Genomic DNA, 26652 nt, shown 5'->3' on the forward strand with positions numbered 1-26652 from the left:
TACTCCTGCGAGGACTTGGATGCTCAGGAAAGATGCTGGGTTTAGAATTACTGGCCCTAAGGAACTGGAGGTACATAAATGAGCAGTATGCTGAGACCTGGGGGGAGATGATGGCTTTTCTAAGTCACCATCTAACCCACACAGCCAGGAGTGCAGGGTGTCAGTGAAGGAGATAAGCCAGCTCCAGGACAGACCCCAGCACGCATCTGCAGGAGTTTCATACTCCACAGAAGCACTTTGCTCTCCCTTTAGGAAGAAGTGACATCGAAGAGAGTTCCTCTCCCTCTCCCTCCATCCACACCGTTAAAGTCTCCGACATTGCATGCACTGGGAAGGATGTGTTGGGTGCGCAGAAGCTGTTACCTGCCACGTACCAAGCAAAACCACAGGGAAAAAGATGGTGCAGCCTCTGCTCTGTCTGTGTCCATCCCACATGCCAATGAACAACAAAAACAGAGCACTGAAAAATTAAACCCACTGCTTCAAAAAGCCCTCCGGGGAGTATCTTCAACAGTACCATTTATTTTTTTCCTGCTTCTTTCTGATCCTTTTTTTACTGTTGAAGTTGACATCTTTTCCTCTTGCTGAACCAGCATTTCCTGACAGCAAACCATCGTCACAAATTTTCCATCCAGCTCTTGAGTGGATTTCAACACTTGGTGCTTGTGCATACTTATGAGAAGAGATTAATGCCAACCTCAGAAAATTATCTACAGGACGTGCAAAACAGTACCACCAGCGAGGAGAAGCCCCTTCATTTGGAGAAGTTCAGACACTACCCAGTTTCTTCGCCTCAAAACTGGGCCAGCTCCTCTCTGCTTGATTACAGCTGGGATGGTGATCCTCCTTCATATGTTTACTGCCCAACTGACCTGTCACTTGGAAAAAAACAACCTTCCATGCAGAACACTGGCTTTCATGACACAGTATGTCCCCTTTCAAATGCCCTGGGGACATCTTGATGGTTTTAAAGCTAAACATCCCAGAGAAGAGCATTGCTCTCCCAATAAACAGCAGCACAGACAGGCCACAGAAGCTAAACAAGCAAGGCAGGCATTTGTGGGAGGAGATGGTAATAAATGCAACAGCCAGCTTCTTAATCACCGCCCCTAATGCCTGATCACCATTACCTTGTCACAGCTGCCATGTGCTTTGTGGTGGCAGGATGGCTCTCCAGGTTTGGAGGACTTTACCCAGGAAAATCTCTCTAAAGATGAGCATGCACTGACATGTAATCACAGACAGGTAACTTTTTAAAAAAAATGTAAAAGACACATCCCCTGCTCGATCACAGAGCCATCAGGCAGGGTGAAACCCGGGAACAGCAGCCCCCAGACTGCAGCAGTTGCACTCCAGTGGGTGGGGGGCAGCAACCCCAACAGCCAAGGCTTTTTTGGGACCAGCCTGTCCCCAATTCAGAATTTCTGCCTGCAGGGCGTTCAAGCCAAAGCTGCCTTAATATGCTTTTAAAGGCAGGCAAATGACAAGGAAGGTATCTTTCCCTTCAAAGCCCAGCACTCCTTCTCCTCTCAGGCATCTGTAACTGCTATCATCAGCTTAAGGGGCAATAACTTCACCAGCAGGTGAAGCTGGTTTATGAGGGCGAGGGGGAAGAGTTAACCCAAATTCATCAACCCACCCACTGTCACCGGCCAGCAGGTCTGAGCACAGTCGCAGAGAGGTGGGGGGACACAAAACCCCGGCAGCGTGTCCAAGAGAGGATGCTTTTTCTAAAGGACACAGCTGATGCATGGTCCCGCTTAACCATCACGGGCAGCTTCAGCTGCAGAGGCCTGACCTGTTTGGCAGCAGCCAGCCCACATCAGCTGCCTCCTGGAAAAGGGAAAGAAAAGGAAAAAGAAAAGCTTTGAAATGACAGAACGAGCAGAGGAATGGGGGGAAAAAAGCTGGGAGGGGTGAAAGAGGTGGGCTCACAGTCCCTGGTTGGGTAACAGGCTAATTCCCCCCTGCTCCCTGCCCAAGACTCCATCTAATTACCCTGTTTCCTCTGAGCTGATTGGAAAGTGGCCTTGTGTCTGGAAAAGGCCGTAAGCATCTTACATGCATCTGTTCCACCTAATCCCTAATAACTAGCGCCTGTGTGTTCAGGGAGAGGAGGCGGTGGGGGAGGACGAGCGGGGAAGGGCCGGGAAGGGTTTCCCATGTGGATTGCCATGTGGCGGCGGGCAGGGCTGCCCTGCCGCCAGGGCTGGGGGCTTTCGGGGAACTAACGCTGTTCCTCTTCCGCACGTTTCACAATCTGGAGGCCCTCCTTCCTCCTTCCCCTTGTAAGAAAGAAAAATTTTACTTAAAAACCAAAAAAAACAACAGAGAGGGCCAGGGGTGGGAAGAAGGACACATTTTGCTGAGCCTTGCTGCAGTTCAGATCTGTTTAAGCCACTCATTTTCCCCTTGCCCTAATCCTGCATTATCCTTTAGGAATGACGTTCAATTCCTGAAGGGGAAGGGGGGAAGTGCTCTCCAGGGCCCTGCATGGTCTGCCCAGGAATTTGGATTGCACTTTTTATGTGCAGCTCCAGGAAGGGGCAGAGGGACAATTATGCAGCCGCTTAGTAGCAAGGCGGGCACATTTTCAGCGAGCTCTTCCTAGCAGGAGCTAATTCAATGCGAGGAGAGTGCGGGGATAAACAGCTCCGTTTGCCAGTAAAAGGATTGTCACATCTGGAATTTACACAAGTTACGAGGAGCCAGGAGCCACTATTTTGTTTCGCTCGCACCGCGTCGTAAAACATGTTAGCACTTTAAAGGCGTTGCGAAGCAGATGCACGCAGGACGAGGTCTCACACAACCCTGCCGTGCCCTCACCCTCCCCTGCCATCAGGGCGGGGGACACCAGGCTCGGCACCCCATCTTGCTCAACGCCCTCAACTTTGCTCCAGGCACTGGGAAGGGAGGCTTTTGGCCACCAGCACAACCAGCTGGCTGGCGGGTACCACGTCACATCTCCACGTGACAGCCCCAGGGGGCGTTCCCAGCTGGGAGAGGGACCCGCTGTGCCCCCCAGCACACCTCGCAGGGGATGCCAACCTCCCACCCGGGCTCAACCCACCTGGAGGAGGACTCAGTCACCGGTTGCTTTAAACAGATTTCAAAAAGGTTGGCTGCGCCTCCGTGGGGGTGTTTATTTCCAAGCGCTTTCCGCATTTATCCGGCCAGCTTTCCACTGTTTTGCTTTGGGATTTTTGCAGTTGCAAGCCGTGAGCGCTCCTCCTGCAAGAGCCTCCTCGCTCGTCCCTCGGCACGCTAACGACGCCAGAGGTGGTAACGAGTCCCGCGGGCTGAGCTGCACCTGGTTTCCATAGGAACCCCTCATCCTCATCCCAACAAAGACAGTGGGAAGCATCCTGTAAAAGAACAGTGGGATACGGGTGTCCACAGGCTGAACCCATCCTATCCAGTAACGGTGGAAATAAAAAATTAAGGGGACGAAAGCTGAAGTCAATGGCATTAGCTGAGCTTTTCACCTTTGGTGCCTCACACCTGCACGCAGCCCTTAAGGATGAGCAAGGCAAAACCCGATAGCCCATTTTTTCCAATTCTTTTTTTTTTCTCATGTTGTATCACCGAGCAGTGGTTACCCAAGAGATCTGCTGCCCACTGACTTCTGTGAAGGACCGAGCCAGCCTGGGTGGGAAAACAAGTCATCTCTCGGTCCGCCGTGCCGGTTGCGAAACATTGTGCAGAGGTAAAGGCCTGCAGGTTACCGTGTGGAAACCCGGCCGTAATTTACACCTCCTCCTCATCCTCCCACCAAGGGATGAAGGACTGCCTCAGGGAGGCTCACGTCACCCTGCGGAGGACCAGCAGCATCGCTGCTTGCTTTGCTGACTGCCAGCAGGGCAGAAACCTGGCTTTTGTGAGTCAGCCGCCTAGCCCATCCAGCGACGGGTCCACTGCTCAGGCCACCACCAGTGCTCACACATGCCTGCTGGGGAGCCAAATTCACACCAGGGATGGCACCCGCCCTGCGAGGGCGACGTGAGATGGGGAGAGGCGGCGTCTGCCCGCTGCTCCCGCTCTCGTGACCGGCTGGAAAAGCGAAGTGAAAGAGCAAGGCAGGAAGCTGCAAGGTCGCACTCCACTTGTAACGCTGTCTTCCCGGTTCACAGGCTTTCCTCTTTTCTTTTTTTTTTTTTTTTTAATTTATCATAAAATGTTATTTTTTATTTTCTCATCAAGGTAACACTTTGTTGCCTTTATTGGAAAAATGCACCAGTGGAACTTCAGCTTTGCTAACGTGATGCAAAAGGCATCCCACAACACTCACTAAAATTTAAAACCCCTCAAGGTAAGTTGGTGCAACTTTCCCATGAGCGCAGACTCCTGCCACTTTAAGATTAGCACTGAAAGAGAAAAAAAAAAAAAAAAGCCTTCAAAACCTCCATCTTTAGGTACCAGATAAGTGGCATAAACATTTGAAGTACCCAGAACCACTGGCAGTTTTCTGTTAATTTAGCCTGAAGTGCTGTGAAGACGGAGGCCACCTTCCTCCCAAGCTGGAAAGCTTTGGTGAGGAGTGCTCAAGGCTCCTGAAAGTCAGTCTGTGCACCCGGGGCCCTACGTAACCCTCTCAGAGCTTGCTTAGACCCTTGCTTTTCCCCCATTCTTAAAAGAGAGATAATAAAGCCTAAAGCTTGAGCCCCTAAGCTGCAGAAGCATGCCTGAAAGAGGCAGAGCATTGAAAACACACCAGCGTTCTCCCACCTCTGCCTGCTTCGGTTTGTCAGTGCCCAGGAGTCACTTTGGGCACACGTCGTTCCCGAGACTGACTACGTTCTGTCTGCGACCACGGGTGGCCCAGTAGCATGGACTTGCCTGGATGTGCAAGGGCCCGCATGGAATATAAACAGTAGCAAGCAGATGGTGTTTCAGGCCAAGAAAACATCCAATTGATCAAATTTAGGGCCAGGGGTGGTGCTTAGAATAACAACTGCAGTCCCACTCCTTCCTCCTGAATATCCCACCAGCTCCAGGTAGGAAAAGACCAGCCATGCCGCAATGGCTCCAGCCCTCTGAACACCTTTTCCACAACCCGGTCATCGCACCCTAAAAAAAAACAATAAATACCAACCCAAGCTGTTCCTCAAAAGACACACTGGCATGAACTCTGCTCCCAGCTACACCCCTGAACGGTGTGAGTTGCAGGGGGGTAAAGAGGGAGGAAGGATGTTTGGCTTGAACAGATCTCCTCTATTAAAGAGTCATCACAGGAGGACATTTACTTGCACCAAAGTACCAAGACCAAGGTATCCAAATACTTCTCAAGACCCAGGTTTTCCCAGCTAGCTGAAAAATTACCTAGCATTTACTTGCAGAGCTGGGAGGAGACTGTGGAGGTACGGCCATCTACGGCCATCTACACTCCCCACGGTTAGTGCCTGTAGCAAGAGCAAGTGACCACAGCTCAGGAGACATGTCTCCTGGTCCCATGCTCTACGTAGAGATCTGCAATCAGGCCCTCAATATCTTGCATTCTTTGAGATCCCTTTCAAACCCTTTACAAGGGTGTTTAAAAACAACAGAGGTCTTTGCATGACGTATTCCACACGCTGCATACACAGACATGTGATGGTTTTAAAAACTGCTAAAGGAATAAATTCACTGTATCCCGATTCATGCTCTGCATATGGCACGACGCTCCCAGCCTAGATGTATGTAGTGAAACAATAGCTATATTGTATGATAGGGCTTAGCATGAAGAGGCCCTCTATTTTCCACTCTGCTTTCACTGAGGTGCTGCCTTTCCAGGATGAAACCTTCATAAATTTTCAGTTTGGGGATACTGAGCAGATTTATTCTGACACCTTTCTCTGGGGAAAGCCTGCAGCTTCCAAAAGACAGGCCGTGGATGCAGCATCAGCACGCTCACAGCCCACTGAAGGGCATTCGTTATCACCCATCCCAAATGAGCCGATTAATCCTCGATAGCAATGGCTTATTTTAATTGTCTGAACTCTGTTAAGGCAGGACTGAATCCCCTTAACTCCTCTAATTCTAGGAGCTGGATTTTCAGGTCACTTCACAGGTTTTTTTCCTTTCAGTCTTGGATGCTCTTTGCACTAAGTCACACACCGCAGAGCATGCCTTGGGAAAACATGTATCAGCAGGTCTCTTTCCTGGCCAGGGGAAAAGCTGATGTAACTTTGACGATGGCTCTACTTTGAAGGTGTCCCTCCAGAGGTCCTTTCCAACCGAAATGTCTCTGAGATGAAGGCATTATACTGCTTGAACAGGGACAAGTGGAGCCGAAGTTGCGTGAAGCTGAGCTGACCCAGAGCACGGCTGGGGCACCCCTGGGAGCCTGCAGATGCTGACTCGGGGGACGTCACCTAGCTGGAGACGCACCATCTCCTTGGGGGCTGTTGACACTCAGCAACAGGTTAAAAAAATAATGCCACGCCAATGGGTTGAGTGACCACTCCTGAAAATCTCAGCCGAAAGGGTTTGCCCAGGGCAGGCAGAGCGCAAACCGGCAGAAGCACAAATGGTGCCACCATTCTCCCCATTCCCAGATCTCTTCTTTTGCCACAGGCTCTGGGGTAAAAACTTAACTGCTGCAACTTCATGTAACAATTATGTCGCCACTAGATTTCAGAAAGCACCTGCAAAATCCAGTTAAGGTACCACACCAAAAATAAAAAAAAAAAAGAAAGAAATAAGGTACTTCAGATGAGAAGATAAAACAATAGTATTATTTTCAACAGTGAAACCTTTAAGGTTTATATTTAAATATAACCCCCTATTTAAGCTATTAACCTAACTTCAATGCAAATCCTTGAGAACTTTACCTAATATTCTGTAATGGGATAATGTAAATGAGAAATTTCCAAAGAAGATAACGACCTGCTTTTACAAATAGCAGAAGGCATTTCGCCCACACCACAAACGTTATAGGCGATCCAAGTGAGGGGCTGAGCAGACGCTAACTGTACACATTTCCATTTCCATATGAACTGGTGTAAATCAGGAAGAATTCAACTGGTCATTAAGTGTACCAGAGACCCAGGGTTTCGCTCTGGCTGTAGTTTATTCAACTATGGCTTTATATTTAAATGCGTTTCCAGTATCTTTCACACTGGGGCTTAGGCGTTCCCAGGCAGTCGGTGATGCTATTAGGTAAAAGACCAATTTAAGGGCTGTTTGACTTTTCATCCTTACTTCTCACTGCCTTGCTTTTGTGGGTTTAAAGCATAATCTTTTTACTAATTAAATACATATGAATATTCTGTTGCCTGTGCAATGAATATATAATTAGACTCGGGAGAAAGATTATGTGCTCTCTAGCTGATACTAACACTTCAGCATAAAGGTACCCAAGGCACCAGTAAATGTAACCTATGAGCTTCTGCTAATAACATGCTGCCTCTGATCTCCAGAGGATTATCTTACTCCGGAGCTCTTATAGGAGCCATATATTGAAAGGGGCCTGAAACAGATACCCTGTAATTTATGTCCCTGCTTAGTGCCTCGGTGAGGAAAGCCGGCCTTTGCTCCAAATTTCTTTCCTTCTCTTTTTTTTTTTTTTCTTGGTCTGAAGTTAACATGTGTGATCTTTGGGGAGCAGGAGGCTGTAAGGAACCTCTGGGTGGTTTCAAGGAAGAAGCGTATTTTGTTGCCCAAACTCCATCCTTTTTTTTTTTTTTTTTTCATGTCCAGGACCACTTTCCCCCCTTAGAAACACAGAGAAACCTCTTAAATAAATTATATTAGGCAGGGCCCTTTCTCTCCGTTCCAAAATTAAAGAAGTATGTCTGCTGCTTTATCCTCACCAAGCACATACTTTGTAAGCAGTGCTACCTCTCAGCGCTATTATTTGCTATACCTCATAAATATCAGAGTCCTTTTCCTTTCCTCTCCTTGGCAGTTTTCCCATTGCTTTTAGGTTGCTGGGTTTTGTTTTTGTTGTTGTTTTTTAGCAGAGGTTACCCTCGCAGCCATCACATGAAAACGCTTTTTCTTTTCCCCTCTGTGGTTAGACCAGCTCAGACAACTAGATAAATATTGTGGGGAACTGACCCTTAAATATCAGGTTTGCCTGTAGTTTTTCACGGAGGTCTTTATTTCTTTAAATTGTAGGTGGTCTCCTTAAGACAGCACGGAGACGAGCCTGTTTTAGTGAAAGGAGAAAAAAAGAAGCAGCAGAAAAATCCTCTCAGGACGTTTCCTGTGGTAAAAGAGAGTAAGGAATATTTCAGGAATGGTAAGGAATATTTCAGGGCAGCTCAAACAAATTCAAATCCAAATCTTCCGTGAGGTTCAGTGAACTCTGCAAATTGTGCGTTTCCTCCAGAACCCCAAACCAGGCAACTTGAACCTGATTTTGGGGCGAGTACTGGGGACACTGGCATTTCTGTACTGCTTGGCAGTTGTGAAGAAGGTCTTTTTAAGATGTCTGTTTTTTCAGAGCAAAATTTGCTTAAAAAAACAGTGGGCTAACTACTCAAAATCAGCCTCTATCAATTCATGTCAACCAAAGATTTGGACAAGGAGGGGAAACAGCTCCTTTACTTGAAGTATGGTCTCAATGTAAGCGATCCGCAAATTTCCTCTCATCTTAAAAAGAAAATGATAGCTGGACAGGCAAAAGATAACAACAGACATGCAGCCTCCATGCCGGCAATACCTCTGACGTTGTTAGCAATACCCTCAAGTATTGAGGGTACCCCTCAAGGGTATACAGCAAATCATGTGGTAACATTGCAGTACAGCCACCTTTCCCTAGGGTCTAACTCCTTAAATAACTTCCTTCAGCAGGAGACAGGCTTACTTTTTTTTTGTTGTTTACATTGTCAATAAAACATATCCTCTGCTGGCATTCAGGAGAAATGTACCAGAGAAGACGTAGGACCTGTGTCAGTGTACTTTATCTCCGGATTTCGTCACACATAACATGCTTCACTGCGATTGCTTTGCCTTACCCCTTGCTCAACACAAAGAGGTACCCGGACTTCAGAGTTTCATATCCGTGCCTAAATTTCAAGGCGGACATACCTAAACATCAAGAATGAAGCATGGATCTCCTTTACAGCCCCAAAAGCAGGCAACTTGGAAAGTCTGGGGATGAAGCATGTACTTGGCTAGAGAGCACTGTGCGTTGGTCCCAGCTCATGTCGAGCAACTCAGAGTAAAGCTGCTCCAGTCCTGGGGCCACAGGTAGTCATGTTGGCCCCAGTGCCCCAGCACACACCGGCTGTACTGGAGCTGCTCCTTGACTCTCACTGCACTCTGCTTGCAAGGCTTTGATAGTTGCAAGTACCTGACATAAGGGGGAGTGGGACTCTTTATGAGGGAGTGTAGCGATAGGACAAGGGGTAATGGTTTTAAACTGAAAGAGGGGAGATTTAGATTAGATATTAGGAAGAAATTCTTTCCTGTGAGGGTGGTGAGGTACTGGAACAGGTTGCCCAGGGAAGCTGTGGATGCCCCATCCCTGGAAGTGTTCAAGGCCAGGCTGGATGGGGCTTTGAGCAGCCTGGTCTAGTGGGAGGTGTCCCTGACCATGGCAGGGGGGCTGGAACAAGGTGATCTTTAAGGTCCCTTCCAACCCAAACCATTCTATGATTCTATGATAAGCAGGCATCTGCTGTGAGCCTTCATTCACTATTCTTGAAGCTCTTTCCTTTTGGGAAGGAAAACCCAACGTATCTGCCTACTCACACGGTAACATACCGTGTATCTCAATCAGAGCTGCCGAGGCAGATTGCTAAACTTAATTACCAGTTCCAAGGGCTGAGACTGAATGACAGGTCAATTCATGCAGTGAGCTAGCAAAGATTGCTGATAAATGCTTTCTAATTGAAAGGATGATAAAACACCTATTAGTCACTGAGGAGCTTGAAGAATGAGTTAGTCCTGGGGTTTTTTTACACTACGAAGATCAAGAAGTGCTAATCTCGTCAGCAGTCTGCCGTCATTTCCTACCAGCCTATTCACTCAAAAAGTTCAGGGTTGTGACATTGCAGGCAGGTTACCAGTCACTGCTCCCTCACTTCTATTAAGGAGGTGAATAGAAATAAGTATTAGCAGTGTGGATGAAGTCCATTGTACTCATGAGAACACGGGACATATTTTTGTGAGTTAGGAAAACAAGAAGAATAAAAACCCCAAAGAATAAAAAAACCCTCTCACACACAGCTCCCTTGTAAAAGTGACTGTATTGACAACATTATGCATCCTTTGCACAGCACTTTTTAGCCCAAAGCATATGGTGGAGGCTAGTGGGCATTAGGAGTCCAGGTGCTTAAAGTCCACCTCCAGCAATACAAATGATCTGCTGCATACAAGCAGTTTGAAACTCAAAGGCTGGACTTTCCTCTAGAAGGGCCGCTGCATAGGCACATGTACCTTTATTCACTGGCTAAGGCATTAGGACAGTCACACAGCAGTCATACAGGATGCTCTTAAATTGTCACAGCAGGAAAAGCCACCAGAGCTGCCCTGCAGCATAGATCTGACCCAAAAGTTACCTTCTGCAGCATTAAGTGACGCAACACTGTGTGTTGGGAAGGCACAAAAACAGCCACCACCCATTAGCAGGAACCTCTGGTGCCTTCTTTCCATGCTGGGAGACCCTGGATGCATTTTTTCAGAGCTCTGTTTTTCTTCCCCTTCCTGCTCCTTTCCTGGTCTTTTTAGACCATGAGATCTTCAGAGTGAGACTGCCTCTCACAGTGTATTTGTTCTGTGCTTAATGCAATGGGTTACAGTCCTTGCTTAAGCCTCCAGGTACTGCTTGTCATATAAATAATAATTCACAACACTTACACACACCGCATTGCTGAAATGTAGCCACTCTAGAGTTACAGCTGGTACGTGGCCAAGTGACACAAGCGACAGAGCATGTATAAAGCGAAGTTTTGCCGAAGACAGACGGTCAAGCCATTTCTAAGTCCTTAAGCAGCAGACATCACCTTACCTGTTAGGATGTGCCTTACTTTCCCCTACCTCCCCCACCAACATACCCACAGATTTCTCACTGCATGGTATTTAATATCCACATTGTGAAGCCCAAGGTTTTCCAGGAGGCTGCAGCACTCCTGAAACTCTGCTTAACATGTTTAACTGGTGACAGATTTACTGTCTGTATGTTGAAAATTGTGTAAATGCTTTACACAAAGAAGAGCATTTCCCATGAAAACTAATGGGCCCGGCTGGCATGTCTGACTAGAAATTGGCATGAGGGGAGAGAGAAAATAGTTGTACTAACCAGTGCGTGAAAGTAGTCCAACAAGGGCGTGATTAGTGGTGCTTGTATTTATGGATTCAAATAGCATAAAAGTTTGTAAAACTGTTAGACGCTGCTCTTTTAATTTCAGATCCTCAAACTCTTGAAAAGTCCAGATCAGTTTTGGCCCGCTCGTTCTTGTTGTACTTGATAGGGTTTGCCTCAAGCCAAAAGCCTCAGGCTATGTATGGACAGACATTCAGTCAGGTGTACTGGTAGATATTTTGACTGAAGTACACGAGTCATATCAGATCACCAGCTCTGCCAGTAAATCTTAGCGATGTAAATTGCAAAGAAAGGACAGTGATAGGCAACTGGGGGCAAAAACTCCTTCCAGCAGCTGGGTCCCAAAGATACATTAACTGGTAGTGTAGTGACTACAATATTCACTAACATTTAAAACAAAAACTCCCATTTAGTGCCTGGCCATGAATGAAGGTCATCTCATGCAACTCACTGTACAGCACTTGTATCTCAGACCTGCTCTCCATACACACTCCACAGCTTATAATTATGTACCAAATATAGGTGGACGCTGCTATATATATTTTTTTTTAATTTATGTGGTCTCTAAGAGTACTATCCCTGCTGTGCAGGTACTGGCATAAAAAGCTGGCATAAAACTGCTTTTTACTGATGAACTATATTACCTTTCTAATTTGGGGATAAGCCGTGCCACTCTACATCCATATAAACTACTACACTCCCATTCTCACTGCAGGAATTTCTACTAGGTATTTGGAAAAGTACGCCTGCTGAAGCAGGCCACTCCGCAGTTGTGGTGGTTACACAAAACTTCAATATACATCCCAATAAATGCTCCCTAGCCATTTTCACACATACTGTGGAATAAAGGACAGGTATCTCAATGAAGTAGAAGCTTTTCTCCCTCCCTCCACATTCTCATCATCAGTGAACTTCCTTCAGATCAAAACTTGTTTGATCCCAGGAAAAGGCTATCAGTGGCTGCACTGCTTAGGCAGTTGCTCCAACAACTATTCATAGGGCTGTGCTGCAAATCAAATCAGGCAACTGATAGGCAACTGATGCTTTTTTTTTTTTAATAAAAATATCTTTAATTTTACAGGGTGGGGGCTTTTTCCTTGAAACAGTTTCTCTAGCCAGCTGCAGCTGCAGCCTCCATCTCATCAAGCTGCAGCCTGAATTAGTATCCATTCAAATGAATAAGACAGATATCCCAAGTTCTATGTTTTATGCTCGCTGCAAAGCTGAGCAGATGTGAAGCATGTTTACAAATGCAGAGACATTTTGGGAGTTGCCCTGTTTGATGTCTGGACTTGTTTTGTACACACTCCTTATATTGCTGCAAGTTCTCGGAGGAGGATCCTTCCATGGTGACTTTACTAAATGAAATAAAAAGAAGCCTCCTTCTGTTTAAGCCAAAGGGAACTTGGCTTAAAGCTTTTTTTTTGCAGTTGCAAGATAGCTCTTTAGCTTATATCTTACTGTGTCATCAGTAATTAGGCATGTACAGGAAATCAATCTCAACAGGGATGTAAGATTCAAAACCTGCCAGTAAGCATTAGATAACAATTCTTTTTAAACACAAGCTCTTCAAAACGATGCTTATTAGTGAAACACAGTGTCTGAGTCAAACTCCTAGATAACCTAACGATAATTAATTTTGTTCAAAAGAATAAGCCTGAACTGTTTGGTGACCATAGGAATACAGACCACTAAGATAAAGCCTGGCCAGGGTTCCTCTAGGCTGAGAAGTATGAATAGGCAGCATGACAATTGCTAGGAGGGATGCCAATGTGAAAAAAATAACAACTCCTAACAGAAGTTTAGGCCTGGAAAATGCATGTCAGCCTGCAAGGAACTCTGTTCCTGTTAGCCTGGAGATTCAGGATGTCCTTACCAGGTGGACCGCTTCCAAGGCATTTGTTTTCTCTGGTGGTTGTTTGCATCGAAAAGTTTGCACCGACAGTTCCTGTAGCTAAGATTTCCCACCTACGCAGAAGGAAAACATGGTAAAGCACAGATATTTTGTGTTCATATATGTACTTCCATATCTCTGGACTCACAAATGCATATAAACACACAAACACAGAGCAGGTCAAATGCTGAGCTGAAGGGAGGCAGTGTCACTCCTCTGATTGCATGTCTGCACACGTAACATCAGGTTCAAACACTGAGATGATGTAAATTGGAAATGCTACATTTAAGTCAGTAGAGTTAGGCCATTTGATGCTAATCCAAAATATCTGCTTTAAGTATGTAGGCAGGGCGCGTCCTCTTAAATCTGAGCAGATCCACTGAGTTTGCAAAGAATCAAATCTACCCTTTTTCCTTCCACCTTCAGCCTATTAATCCATAAAATTTGGGAAACAATGAAAACCCATTACAGTTTATTATTAGATTTTGAGAAGTCCTGGAAACCATTGGAGTTACTTGCAGGAGTCAGGTTAGCAAAGTCGCCCTAACAACACAATTCTTGAGATGCAGTCAGCAAACCAAGACTAAAAAAACAAAGGACCCACAAATCAAGCCTACAAGGACAAGCAACTTGTTTCATTGCTTCTGACAGCAAGGTAGTTTAAGCCCTGCTTTCACTTGGGCATGTGTCCTTAGTGATTTTGTAACGGGAAAGGACCTATTAGATATGTTGAATTGGGGTACTGCCAGTAGCTATTGCTTTCAAGACCTTTACGCACTGAGATGGGAAGAATGCGTCCATGAAATAGATACTCGACCGTGTGTGTTTGTGCATGTGTGTGTCAGCTTCAGAAGCAAAAAGGCCTGAATGAGTTAGATCTGTAAACTTAGCTCCCTTTGGGAAAACTCCTCCTCCAGAAACCTTCTACTTTTTCGGAAAATACACATTCTTGTTATTCCAGCGCTCCTCATCTTATATACTTTGTAATTCCAACATGCAGTGAGATCAGTGTTTACACTGGCATAAAGGATTCCTGCAATTATGGCATGAATGAGGAATAAAATATCAAGACTGTCCCACAGATAGACAAACTGATCTATAGGAAGGTTTAACGTGCTGCTTAACATTCACGAATAACAGTGCACGGGTACCCAGTTACGTCTTCATCCCTGCTCATAATAGTTTTCACTTAAGGACTTTATTTAGTTAAAATTCTTCTCTAAAGGAGAAAGAGGCCCTGGAAGACATTACAATGGACATCACAACGTTCTGCCTGTTTCCATCTTGCATCCATATCCTGTGGCTTCACTTCCACCTCCAAGTTGGAAAGAGGCAGGACTGAAGCAGAAGATAAACCAGCAGCCCCTCCGCAGAGTGACTCTGATGGGGAGAGAAAGACATGGGTGGGATGGGGAGAAGCTTAGAGGACACACAGCTGACCACAGTCCTGTTCATCAGCCCTAACTTCCAGTAACTGTCTGTCTTTATGATTTTAGAGCTACCAGCTTGCTCCACAGCTAGCGAAGGAAACAGCCAGCCAGCTGGAGCGATGGGCAAGTCCCTGTTGCCCTCCCATGGGATGGGACTTGCCCTTGCATCCCTTGCAGGGCTCTTTGGGCCAGGGGTATGAGAAGGGATGAGGTCCTACCCCACGTCCAGCCATGGCAGCTGAGCTCAGCCCGCAGCCAGCGCCCAGGTTCAACCCTTCCACATCCAGCAACGGGGATTTCTCAGATGAGTGCTCCCACCCTGGAGCTCGCTCCCCTTGGCAGCCGCTCAGACCTTGAGTCTAATGACCTTCAGGGCACTATACAAGCCTCTTTCGTTTTGCTTAACATTCGATTAACTGTTTCTGGGTTTCTCCTGCAATTCACTCTGAGTTTGAGGCCTCCACAGCAAACGAGAATGAGAAACATAAACTTAGTTCTTAAATTTTTCTGCAAAATATGGCATAGCAGCAAAATAAATACAATTACTTCATGCAATCTGAAACAAAAAACAATACTGAAATATATACAACAAAACAAACGTAAAATTGATAAACCTAAAAACACTGTCAGGGGCCTGCAAAGAGTTGACTGCCTCTGCTTGTCTCCTGGCAAAGAAAACATTTCAGACACAGAGTGGAGATACAGCAAAGGGCCAAATGAAAATGCACAATTAATTATTTTTTTTTTTTTTGTAAAAACGCTTGTTATGCTAAGGATGCAAGAAAAGTGTTTTCTATTTCTTTTCTCTCTGAGTAATTGCTAGAGCTGCTGCGGAGATATTTTGCAATTGTGAATACAAAAGGAGGTGGTTTATCTGGCAGCCAAGCTGTGGTTCCCGTGATGAAAGAGTCTGAGGACTCTGGCGCTGGCATGCACATACCAGCTACTTCCTGGTGTGATCCTCTCTGCTGCAGCTCCCTTTTTTTCCACGTCAGAACTTTGCCTCAAAGTTTCTGACCGCCTTGCCCGTGGCTTCAGGTCCTCTGCAATCACAAACGAAGGGACTGCATCAGGGAATGACAGGAATGAGCTAAAGGCTCATGTCCTAGCTCCTAGAACAAAGTATGGGAAGGGAGAGATTTAAGGGGTTTACGGGATTTTAAAGTGTTCCCTGTAATTTGACAGTTATTAATCATGTTCCAGCTCTCTAAGTGCCTCCAGCTCCTTCATAACTCTGTATGTACCTGCAGAACTCCAAGTGTTTCTATGGAGCTGCATAACGTAAAAAGAAAAGAAAAAATACTGAATGCTTCCCACAGTACTTCAAAATTAATTGGGTAGAGTATGCTGTTGAGGTTTGTTGAGCTTTTCCAATTTACATGGACCAAAACAGGGCAGATCTGGCTTTCAGAGTCAGCAGGGTTGGAGCACGTTGCATTTCTCCAAAGATAAGAGAGAGAATCGTTTCACACTTTGTGAATCATGATGATAAATGTTGCAATGCACAGCACACTTCTAATTCAAAGTCTTCTCTTTATGAAGTTTTCCTATGTCTAAGAGAGTATGATGTAGCTCTTGGGTAGATCCCAGATGGTGGAAACCCACTTCAGCACAAACCCCATTGAGACCTTTGTGGCTGAAACAAGGCCTCTCTTCCTGGGCAGAGAGAGCAAACACAGCTCAAACGTGCTCATCCTCTGTGGGTTGGACCTGGTGACATCTGGAAAAAGGAAGACATGAGTACTACACTTTTGGGGCCTTAGCCATAGAAAAGGACAATCTGTTCCATGGCTAACTCCTATTAACTCGACCATTAATGGTGCATCCATTGGGCTTTCAGCTCAGCAGATTTTCAGTTTGATCCCTGGTAAGACAAGATAGCATTCAGCACACAAACAGCCTCACCATTTGGGGGAACCAAACAAAACCCTGCACCTTCAAAATCTAGATCTGCATCTGTGTTTTGCGGTTGACCAGCCCTGTTCTTGACCAGCCCTGCTTTTCATTACTAGTTTTGGAAAATACAGGAAGAAATTACAGGAAGAGGGCAAATCAAAAGTTTCCTATTCTGCATGATGAAGGTCCCACTTAGGAAATCACCTACCCCACTGTCCCCCCAAACAAGATGCCAGGCATAAGCATTTCACCCAGCTGAAAGCAAATATAGATCCCTCTGCTAAACCTGTAGTTCCAGACAAACATAAAAAGGCTTAAATGAAGTAGAGAGGCCAACAATGAACTTCAGCAGCATGAGTAGGCACACTGTTGAGAGTAGCAGAGGTGGAAATAATTTAGCAAGAAGACATGGTGGGAATTTGAGTGACTCACAGGAGTTTCACTATTTCCAACCATCGGAAAACGCCCTTGGTCCCCACACCACAGTGTGGCTGCACGTACCGGAGGTGCCTCAGGTTACAAGTGGCAGACACGACCACGGGCCACCTGGGCATCCCCAGGACTTCTCCCTGACCCTTCGATTGCCAGGCACAGCAGCAGGACCCACGCATGGAGTCCCTGCACTGCTCCAAAGGGCTGCCTGCATCCCTACTTCTTGGGGCTGGTCAGTGTGGCCAGGGGAGGCAGGTGCCCCAGCATGGGGTGGCTGAGGCATGCTCTCCTGTACGGGTATGCTGGCAAGGGGATCAGGGCCTGTGTGCTGCTGCAAGGATGACTTTGATCTTCTTCCATCCTCTGGCAAAAGTAAGGTGGTGGGAAGGACAGAAGAGATCACAGAGTGTGTAAGCAGCCAGAGGTATCACCCACCACCTGGGAATCCCCCAAACATGGGAGAGGGCTTCCTTTGCCAGAAAGCTCAGCCAGCTGTTTTCCCAAAGGGCTCTTTGGGGCTACAAGTATCTACGCATAACAAGGAGCATCTTTTAGCCTGCTCTGCTTTTTATTAAGGACTTAGTAAGCACTTTCTTAATTCACTTAATGACATCTTTCCTTCATTTCCCACACCCAGTCAAGCACTGAAATCAGGCTGACCTCAGTAAACACCAAAAAAAAAAGAGTATCACACTTTTCATAGAAAAGTTTGGCATTATTTCCCAGTAACAACTGCAGAATCCTTATGGAAGAAGCCAATTAAGCAATAAAGCACAATAAAGTACAGCCTATTACGTTAACATAATAATTCACACCTACAGTATTGCTACTAGAATCACACCTGCAGTGTTACATAAAGCCAAAAGCCAGGAACTATTAAAACAAGCTAGCTAGTTTATTATTACAATATAATTTGTGCCTGGGGATACACTGCAGAAATTATAGAATATTGCTATGTATTTTTATTTGAGTGTGAACAAAAATCTGAATTTTAAAAGGGAAATGATCGAGTGGTTTAAAAGTAAAATCAGATGGAGCCTGATTCATTTAAAACTATACAAGGCAAAATGCTGAAAAGTAGCCAGTAGGCGGGGGGTCTGCTGCAGGAGGGGAAAGAAGCGGATGAGGTGACACCACAGCATCTCACATCTGCTCTGCGGCCCACTCTCATGGGGCAGGTGCTCAGCTGACCTTAGCTGAAGGACCTCATCGAAGCCAACAGAGCTATTATGTACATAGAGCTAGCTGCTGGGCTGGAAGCAATTTGATGGAAAAAAAATTAAGTGCTTAGTCAGAGTCTCTAGCATGCGTTCCCTTTGAAACATCCCCCAGTGATAACTATCATAATTATACTTCCTTGCTCAGATTGGTTACAGAGGAATTAGGCTGCCATCATCCATTCTTGCTCTGCGAAGAGTTTCAGCTGAGCTGAAGGCACAGGACATGGCACTGCTCAGCTGTGTCAGCAGCAGGTCACCCCATCCTAAAGCATTCCCAGGCAAGGAAGAACTAAAAACAACAGATACAGAGACAGTAAAGACTCCATCTCTTACGACACTCCCCAGATCGTTCAGAAAACAAAAAGTACAGTTTTTTTCACACATACAGCATGAATGGTGCTGGACGTTCTCATTTCATTTGGTTATGACCCTACTTGAACCAGTTGCAGGATACTAAACGAGGGAGTTGAGTGGTGCTCTGGTACTTGGGATACACCTTTTCCATTCAAGCCAGACAGCAGATGTAGCCTGCTCCTTCTCTAACACCTGGTGGGTACCAGGGGGGCATGGAGGAGTTGCCTGCCAGCATTCACTGTTAGTGCACCTGTAACACAGTGCCTGCAGCCATCCCTGGTATTACAGTCAAAATAAAAGCATTGCCCACTCTCGTGCAATGTATAGGAAACCATACTTGTTATGTCGGCTCCTTTGGCAGGCTGGGACCCTGACTAACAAGCCCCACAGCTTGTGTCTCCTCATCAACCTGATGGCCTGAGGCTGGTCACCTCAGCTCAGCTATTGCATCCTCCTCCTGCCTGACCTCTCCTGCCTCCTCCTTCCTCCTCCTTACCATCTATCTAAAGAGCTGCCACAGAAGCAACCTTCCTCGCTGCTCTGACCTTGTCCCCAGGTGCCCTTGGGAGGCAACGGGCACAGCACACCAGAGCTGCCGCGTAAAGGCTGCAGCCACCTTTGCTGGTAACACTTTAACTCCGAGCAGCCAGGCGGGCAGAGGAGAGGTTAGAGTGGTCCCTGCATTGCCTCTGCTGACTGAGTCCTTTCTCCAGCATGACCTTCCAAGGTCCCTCCTATAGTTGGCCTCCTCACACTATTGTAAACCCCACCGGTGACCATCCTGCCCTTGTCCTAGCCTGCATCCCAGATCCCCCACGAGTACCTGTACTGGACAACAGCCAGTAATGGGGCTGGCCCGCCAGGAGGGGCAGGAGGGCTGCAAGGGCACTCGAGCCCAAGCCATGTCCTTGCTCCCCAGGTAGCTCCTCTGAGATCTCCAGACCTTGCCAGACAGTCTCTAGCAGTCCATGTGCTAAAATGTCCGGGGACCCACCCTCTTCATGAGGAGCTGAACACAGAACCTGGTGGAAAACCCATAAATTACAGCCCACACAGTTGCTCAGGATTGACACTAATTAGTTAAACAAATCTTACCTGCTGTGATTTCTCTGGAGACTCAGTGGCCTCCATCGCTTCAGCAAAGGTGCTGAGAAATTATCAGGGGCACTTGGCTCAAAACTGGGTTGTCTTGCAACATTTTTCTGAAGTGTTGTTTGCTTTGGCCTGCGGATTTCTGTGTGCAAAACAAAAAACAAACCAAAACACAACACAACAAACAAGTAGATAATTTCTAGGAACAAACTAATGGCTTTAGGGATCAAGTTGGGGGAAGGGGGTGAGAAAAAAAGCAGTGGGAGCTAAGTGACTTACAAAATGCCCGGAGCATGCACAGAGCTTGTGCTAAAATGAAAGGGGGTGAAAATGGGTCAGATCTTTTTCTTTTAAATTTGTATTCTACCTATTTAAGGGGCTCCTTGAAAACTTGTAACAGCCAAAAGTGTGTTTCACAGCTCTGAACACTGAAAGGGAAGTAGAAGTAATCTCATCTTTCTCTGCTTTTTTTGTGAAATGACATCCCTTCGCAAAGCCTCGGTGCTGTGCTCCATTCAGTACCCAAGCTGTACTACTGAACTACCACACATACATACAATTAATTCTAAATCCTAGAAATATAGGGGAAGGGGGGGAACACTCTATTTTTTTAAATAAGCCATTTCTAAAGATGTGGCAAGGGGAAAGGAAAAAAAAAAAAAGGCAGAAAGACACATTTTATATTAGGACCAGATGTGGAAAGGGGGAAAAAATTAGGTTTGTGCCAACCAGCATCGAGGAGAATTTTTTATGTTTCAGCTTCGGAGTTGAATCTGCAGCACGCCGCACCACATGCTGATACCCGTCAGTCTAATGACTACGGCGTATTAGCAGCATAACGCTCCTGCCAGCAGAGAGAAGGGAGTTGGTAAACTAAAAGCAACCTCTTCTCTCCATCTATTACGGTATAGCCTTTTGGACAGTTAGTGAAAACCGGTTCAAACTCTGCTGCCGTCCAAACTTCAAACCCATTGAAAAGCTTGCTTTGGCCCCAGGCCAAAGTCCAGTGTTTTATTACCAGTCTCATGTCTTTCTGTCCCTCGCCCGCCATTACCCACTTATTTTCTTAGCTTTTTAGAAAATAAAAAAAAATAAAAAAAATAAAGCATCCTTATAGTACAACAACTATCTTAACAAATTCTGGTACATGTCGTGGACCTTGTTAATTGATTCCACATCCAAAACACAAGAGTTTGGGCTATTTTTGTTATTCAAAGCTGTACATTGGCCAACATCCTCTGCATATAATTAACCCCCTATTTCCATGGAATCTCTGCATTAACTTATTACAGACTCGGCTGGTAATGAACTCCGGGAGAAGTCCACATACAAACACTGGCCATTGGCTTCGCTGCCCACGTGGATTAAACAAAAATTAATCTCATCTATTTGGTTATTCATTTGGTGTCTTTAAATTGGAGGCGTTTTTCTGCTTCGTTTGATGCACACAAAGAAAGAGGGATCTGGCTACTGAACTTTATCCAGAAACATCCATGTGTGGAGCAGATTAATGGGAACTTTTCATACCCATAATAGCTTTACAGCAGCGAAGTAGAACACGCAGTTCTCCCTGGGTGACTATAATGCTCTGGGAGACAGGGAAAACAAATGTGGCTAGAAGATAGTAATGTTTTGCTCATCAAGCGCTGCGTAGTTTAGACATCATTAAAGTGACATGTTTAGAACTGAGCCTGGGAGGAAACTCAGCTACCAGGGATGGGGTTTTTAATGCTTTTTTTTTTTTTTTTGGTGGAACACTGAAGCTTTTGGACACTGAAATAAAAAGAAGGATGTGACAGACAGAGATGTCCCAAAGCAGCTGCTGGTATCAAGTGACCATATGTAAAATGGTAAAAGGGAACTGATAGGCAGACTAGTAAGGAAAAGCAACAGGGTGTACCAATTCCCCCTCTACCTGCTTCCCGATGGAAATGGGGATTTCTAAATAGAGAGAGTAGAACAGCTATTTTTGTACCACATATAACTTGTAGCGAGCACCTGGCTAGAACCCAAGAGAGCAAGGTCCTTCTCTGGGCTTCGCACTGACCACAGATCAGTCACCTTACTGCTGCATGCCTCAGTTTCCCCAGTACAGTAAAGCCAGGTAAAAGTAAAGCCAGAGTAAAGCCAGGGTAACAATAACAGTGTCCCCTGGGAAACACTCTGAGAGCTACTAGGGGAGAAGACTCTAAGAGGAGAACTCTAAATGAACTCATTTCTCCCCTGCCTCCTCTCCACCTCATCAAATTCCTCCTCAAAAAGAGGGTGGCTCTTGGGTTTTGGGGTTACAGTTTTCAACAGCACCCCTCTTTATACCAGGTGGACATCTCTCTGGCCCATTATGCTAGCATGGAGGTGTCCTGAAAAGGTGCCACGGGGCCTCCTGGGCTTCTCTCTGCCACAGACACAGAAGCTGCTTCTTGGCGTGAATTGACTTTGCCAGGTTAAAAACACCAAGGTCAATCCAGCTGTGCTAAGGAGCTTCCTCAACCAGGCCTTTCCAAATTCATGATCTAACTTTAGTGGACGGTACTAGACCAATTTCTCACACAAGGCCCCAGTGTAGCAGACCTGCCTTTCTCATAAACATCCCTCCCTGCTTCTTGTGCTATTTTGGTCTCGTTGAGGAAAACCTCATTACATGGAAAGGCCTTTGCACAACTTTGCAGTTGAGGGTGGGGGCCCGTGTGCTGCTAAAGCCCACAGTCACCTCCTTGTACAATATTCCTGTTGTTGTGGGACCTTCTGGAAGAAGAACAGACTTGGCCATATGCTTCAAGGCCCTCAGGATTTCTCCTGGGTCATCTTCCTGCAAGCCAGGGATGGAGCCCCTCAGAGATCGGGACCTTGACCTCGGAGGTGGCCTGAGCAGCCTGGAGGACCATCTGCAGTGCAGCCTGCCCTGGTGAGGGAGCCATCAGCCGTGACCAGTGCTGGACAAAACTTCTGCCTTTTGCTGCAAGGCTGCTATTTTCAGCCTGAGCTTCTCAGGCGCACGTGGTACTCACTCAGGTGATTAAAGGCTGGGGCAGCACTTCCCTGCCTACTGGCACCCGAGCCAGCTGGATTAAACCTCGCTGGCATCTGCCTACGTGTGTCAAAGCCTCGGGCAGCCTTGCAGACATCGCCTTTGACAAGCAGGGGCAGATGGGCTTGGAGGAAGGCGAGCGTAGTGGCTCAGCTCCTTCTTGGAGGCACTTCTCCCCTCCTGCCCGCCACCTTTCTGGCCAGCATCTCCCCCATGCAGCAGGGCTAGGGCAGCAGCCAGCTGTTCCCCCCATCCCTGGCAGCTGCTGTCTCCCTGCCACCTCGACATCCCGCTGGCCTGGCAGGTTACGCCTGCAGGAAAGCAGCCAGGGTTCATGGGTGTATGGTGAGAAGCAAAATCGGTCATCATGCCACCTCTGACAAACAGCCTGGCCCCCCTCATGATGCAGGGAGCACGCATGGGTGAAGCCCATCGGGGAGGAGGTGACTACCTGCCCCGCACTCCCAGCCTTGCCGGAGGAGAGCAGCAGGAGCCGTGTACCCCTATAATACCCATTTCAGATTTATCTGAACAGAAAGCGTTAAAAAATGCTGAAGGGCCTGGGAAAAAAAGGAGTTTAGAGAGAGGGCTCAGATCCATGGGCTTAAGTGCTCTGCATCTGAAATCCACCGTCTGACCCCCACGTCACACTGCTATGAGTCTAACAGCAATGTGTCCAGGTGCCTGGGGTGCCACCGTCACTCGTCTCCTGCAGATTGAAGACAAGTGTCAGGACCATGTCCGGGCATCCCATGCCTTCTGCAAGGTTTTTGGGCTGAGCAGAAAACAGGTAAGCTTCATTCATCCAATGGAGGTCTCTGCCCACTTCTGACAGCCTGCCACGACCCACTGGCCAGCATCTCCTGCGAAACAAGGAGAAAAGCAGGAAGAAAAGGGTATCCAGAAAACAGAAATCAGGCTTGAGGGTGCAACACAAAAGCCAGTGAGGACGTGGCCGAGACTCACCCACTTCTTCAAAGCTGCTTTGCAAGTTCCCTTGCCACCAATATTTAACCAGTCAACCAGCTCATCTAGTCAGCTACGTCAGCAAGCATCTCCGCCTCAACCGTGCCGCTCTGGTCCTCCGTGCAGTTGCTGCAGGGACATCACGCCGGCCAGCCAGAAACGTGCTGGCACAGGTACTGAGGCCTTGCAAATGGGCAGCAAGGCACAGGGACAGACTAACCGCTGGAGGGCTGACTCCAGTTCTCCAACAGAGCTGCCCCACTCGCCTTCTTCCAGATGCGGGGCGCCTCTGGCCTGGTAACAGAAAGCAGAGCACAGCTACGACCAGCCTAGGGCACAGCAAGAAGAAGCAGAAAGCAGAAGTGGCACTTCTGTGTACTGCATCAAAGCCAACATTTGAAGGACACCGCTGTCATTGAATAGTGCAAGATGGTTTCTGCAAGCAAAAAAATTGGGTGGACATGTCCAGGCCTCTGTTCATTACTGGCTCAGAGACGAAGATGGTGGGATTCTTGTGGTGCTGAGTTAACTTGGCACATTACAAGCACACGTTCTCACACACGAGTTTTGCACCAAAGTGCAAAAAACCCGATGCATAAGAAAGAGTTATGACTGTAGGATCAGGACTACATCTAACCTAGCACGCATAGTTTCTTTCACAGTTCCTGTGAAAACAGCAGTGTGATTGCCCTTTACTCAATATTTACTAATGCTTCTAAAATACTGGGAAGAATTTCGCTAATCATCCCTTTCCTTATGCTTCGCAAAGGAGCTGAAATAAACCCTTAAAAATTACAAGACGTGCAACAGCTAGTAGAGATTTGTAAGCAGCACCAGTTAAATAACCAGCCAGCAGATTACAGCACAAAAACCTTTTCAAAGGGAACTCGATAGCAGAGTGTTGCTGAGGATGCAATGAATGAAGATTGCTGAGTTATGTCTGAGGAAGGATTTCGCCGCCACTGAAGTCAATGAGACCCTAGGGGAAAGATTTAAGGAATTCACTTCTCATTCAGCCTGAAATCTTTTCAGAGCAACTTGGATAACCACACTGATATCCAAAGCCTTCAGATCAAGCACCCAAAACTCAGATCACTCACAAGCTCTCACACACGTTCAGGCACCACCCCCAGCAGAGTCACAGGGAGCCTGGTGGATCCCGAGTTTCCCATTTCTCTGCTTCTTCTGTTTCCTCACCCCGTAGAAGCTACCCTCAGCTCAGGAGGGAGCTGCCTGTACAAGCAGGAGCTTGGGCTGGACAGGAAGACAAGAGGAGAAAGCAAATGCTCCTCAGCTTCCCTAACCACCCTGTGAGCCCACGCAGCTTTGCAAGGCCCTGCAAGGAAGAGGATGAACCTCGGGGAACCTCCGGCACAGGTGACTGCCTGGTGATGGTGGTGACAAGCTGCCACAGAGGGTCCCCCACACAGATGAGTCTTGCCTTTCACAGGTCCCTCAGAAGAGAAATCATGCACTGGAGGGAGTTCAAGCCGTGGGTTGCAGCACATCTTCCTTGCCTCCATCTTCCCAGCAATCCAGTAAAGAGTGAGCCAACGGAAACGGCAACTGGGCAGTAGACTGGAAACCCTGGGATTTCAATCACTTACCCACCTTGTAAAACTTTATGGCAACCATCACACACCTCCAAATCAGGCATCCCATGATTCTCATCCATTTATATCTTTACTTTCCCTGTGGTGCTCTGGGTGAAAAATATCAATCCATCTGTAATCACACAAAAAAAAAATGCTATAAAAAGTCCCGATAAGCTGCTAGGACCCAGTAATTGCTATAAATCACATTTACTGTTTAAATTCAGGGAAGAAAAAAAGAAAATCAATCTACAGTAAAAGCAGATGATGCTATACCAGGCAAGACAAGAACTTCCCAATTTATCAGAGTGGCATCAGCTGGGGTTTTAAAACCCAATCTCTACATGTCAAAAATTTAAAATTTACAGCAAAGCCAGGTTTCCAAAGGTTTATCCCCGCAGTTGCAAGCCTTATGTAGACATAAGGAAGTTCTACCAGCTCAACAAATGACATGATTTTTAAAATTAGTTATTCAGGCCAGCTCTGGGAACATGTATTTAATTTTCAGTTTGTTTTGGTTTAGCTTAAAATTGACTTCAAGATCGATTATTCTGGTTTCAAAGTTGTCCACCCAGGGTTTTGTAACAATTTTAAACTTTGCTTTTGGTCATGGAAAGACTTTCCCACAAAGCAGAGGACAGGACAAGTTTTAAATCACACCCTGGTTTATTTGAGAATTCCTGTGTGGAGCTATTCTTATTTTAGAATAAAAGCACTCAAGCAGGGACTCAAGTAACAAGAGAGTTAGGGCACATATAATTATTTCCGAACATTTTGTGTGTACACCAGCTTTGTATCACAACATCCACTCTGTATGCCAGTTCTGATGTAATGACGTAACTCGCTGTAATAGATTATTTGGGGATTAAAACCAAACCAAAACAAACAGGTATTATAAGGAAAAAATATTGCCACATGAGGGCATGCTTCATCTCTTTCAAAAGCTTGCCTTTTCCTCTCAGATATTTAAGGCAAGTTACATTTTAAGACCTAGTTTTAGGAAAAGGAAAACTCAGTTTTATTATGATTTGCCAGGTTTCTTACATACCAATTAAGTGCAAAATTATAACAAACTTTTTGAAAAGACATATTCTTTGTTCTCATCTGTGGACATACTATTTTCCTGTGCTGACAGCAGCATGTGCTTTGGTCTTAGGGCAGAGGAGATGAGCTATGTGGAGAATCAATGCATAATACTCAGGTTTTGTACCATTTGGCACAAAATAACCACAGGACACAAAAATCAAACGCAAAGCTACGAAGGATATAAATTTCACCTTTTACCCAGTGGGAACAGTTTTCTGGTCGACCAGCCACACCAAGGCAAAGGGTGGATTCTCCTACTGTCCTCTTGCACAAGGAGGGCAGAGTTGTGGGGTTCCCTGGGGTTCCCCAGCTCTAGTGCACCACTGGATCTGTCTCTTCCCGGCAATGACTGCCCATGTACCCCCTACACCAACAGATCATGAGATTGCTGCCAAACCTGCAGTATACCTT

General features: G+C 46.4%; 1 long non-coding RNA gene across 4 annotated transcripts in view; it reads right to left on the reverse strand.

The window, feature by feature from the left end:
• The window catches only part of LOC128905052 (uncharacterized), a 47532-nt gene that overhangs the window by 11307 nt on the left and 9573 nt on the right, over positions 1–26652 (reverse strand). For all 4 annotated transcript variants that reach the window (XR_008464737.1, XR_008464738.1, XR_008464735.1 and 1 more), the window contains 5 exons: positions 19573–25288; positions 15516–18412; positions 13128–13219; positions 3071–3365; positions 375–1833 (listed from right to left, as the gene is read on the reverse strand). This is a non-coding gene — a long non-coding RNA (uncharacterized LOC128905052). The remainder of the gene's footprint in view (positions 1–374; positions 1834–3070; positions 3366–13127; positions 13220–15515; positions 18413–19572; positions 25289–26652) is intronic.

This window comes from Rissa tridactyla, chromosome 2 (genome assembly GCF_028500815.1).
Source record: "Rissa tridactyla isolate bRisTri1 chromosome 2, bRisTri1.patW.cur.20221130, whole genome shotgun sequence".
In the NCBI taxonomy this organism is placed as follows: Eukaryota; Metazoa; Chordata; class Aves; order Charadriiformes; family Laridae; genus Rissa; species Rissa tridactyla.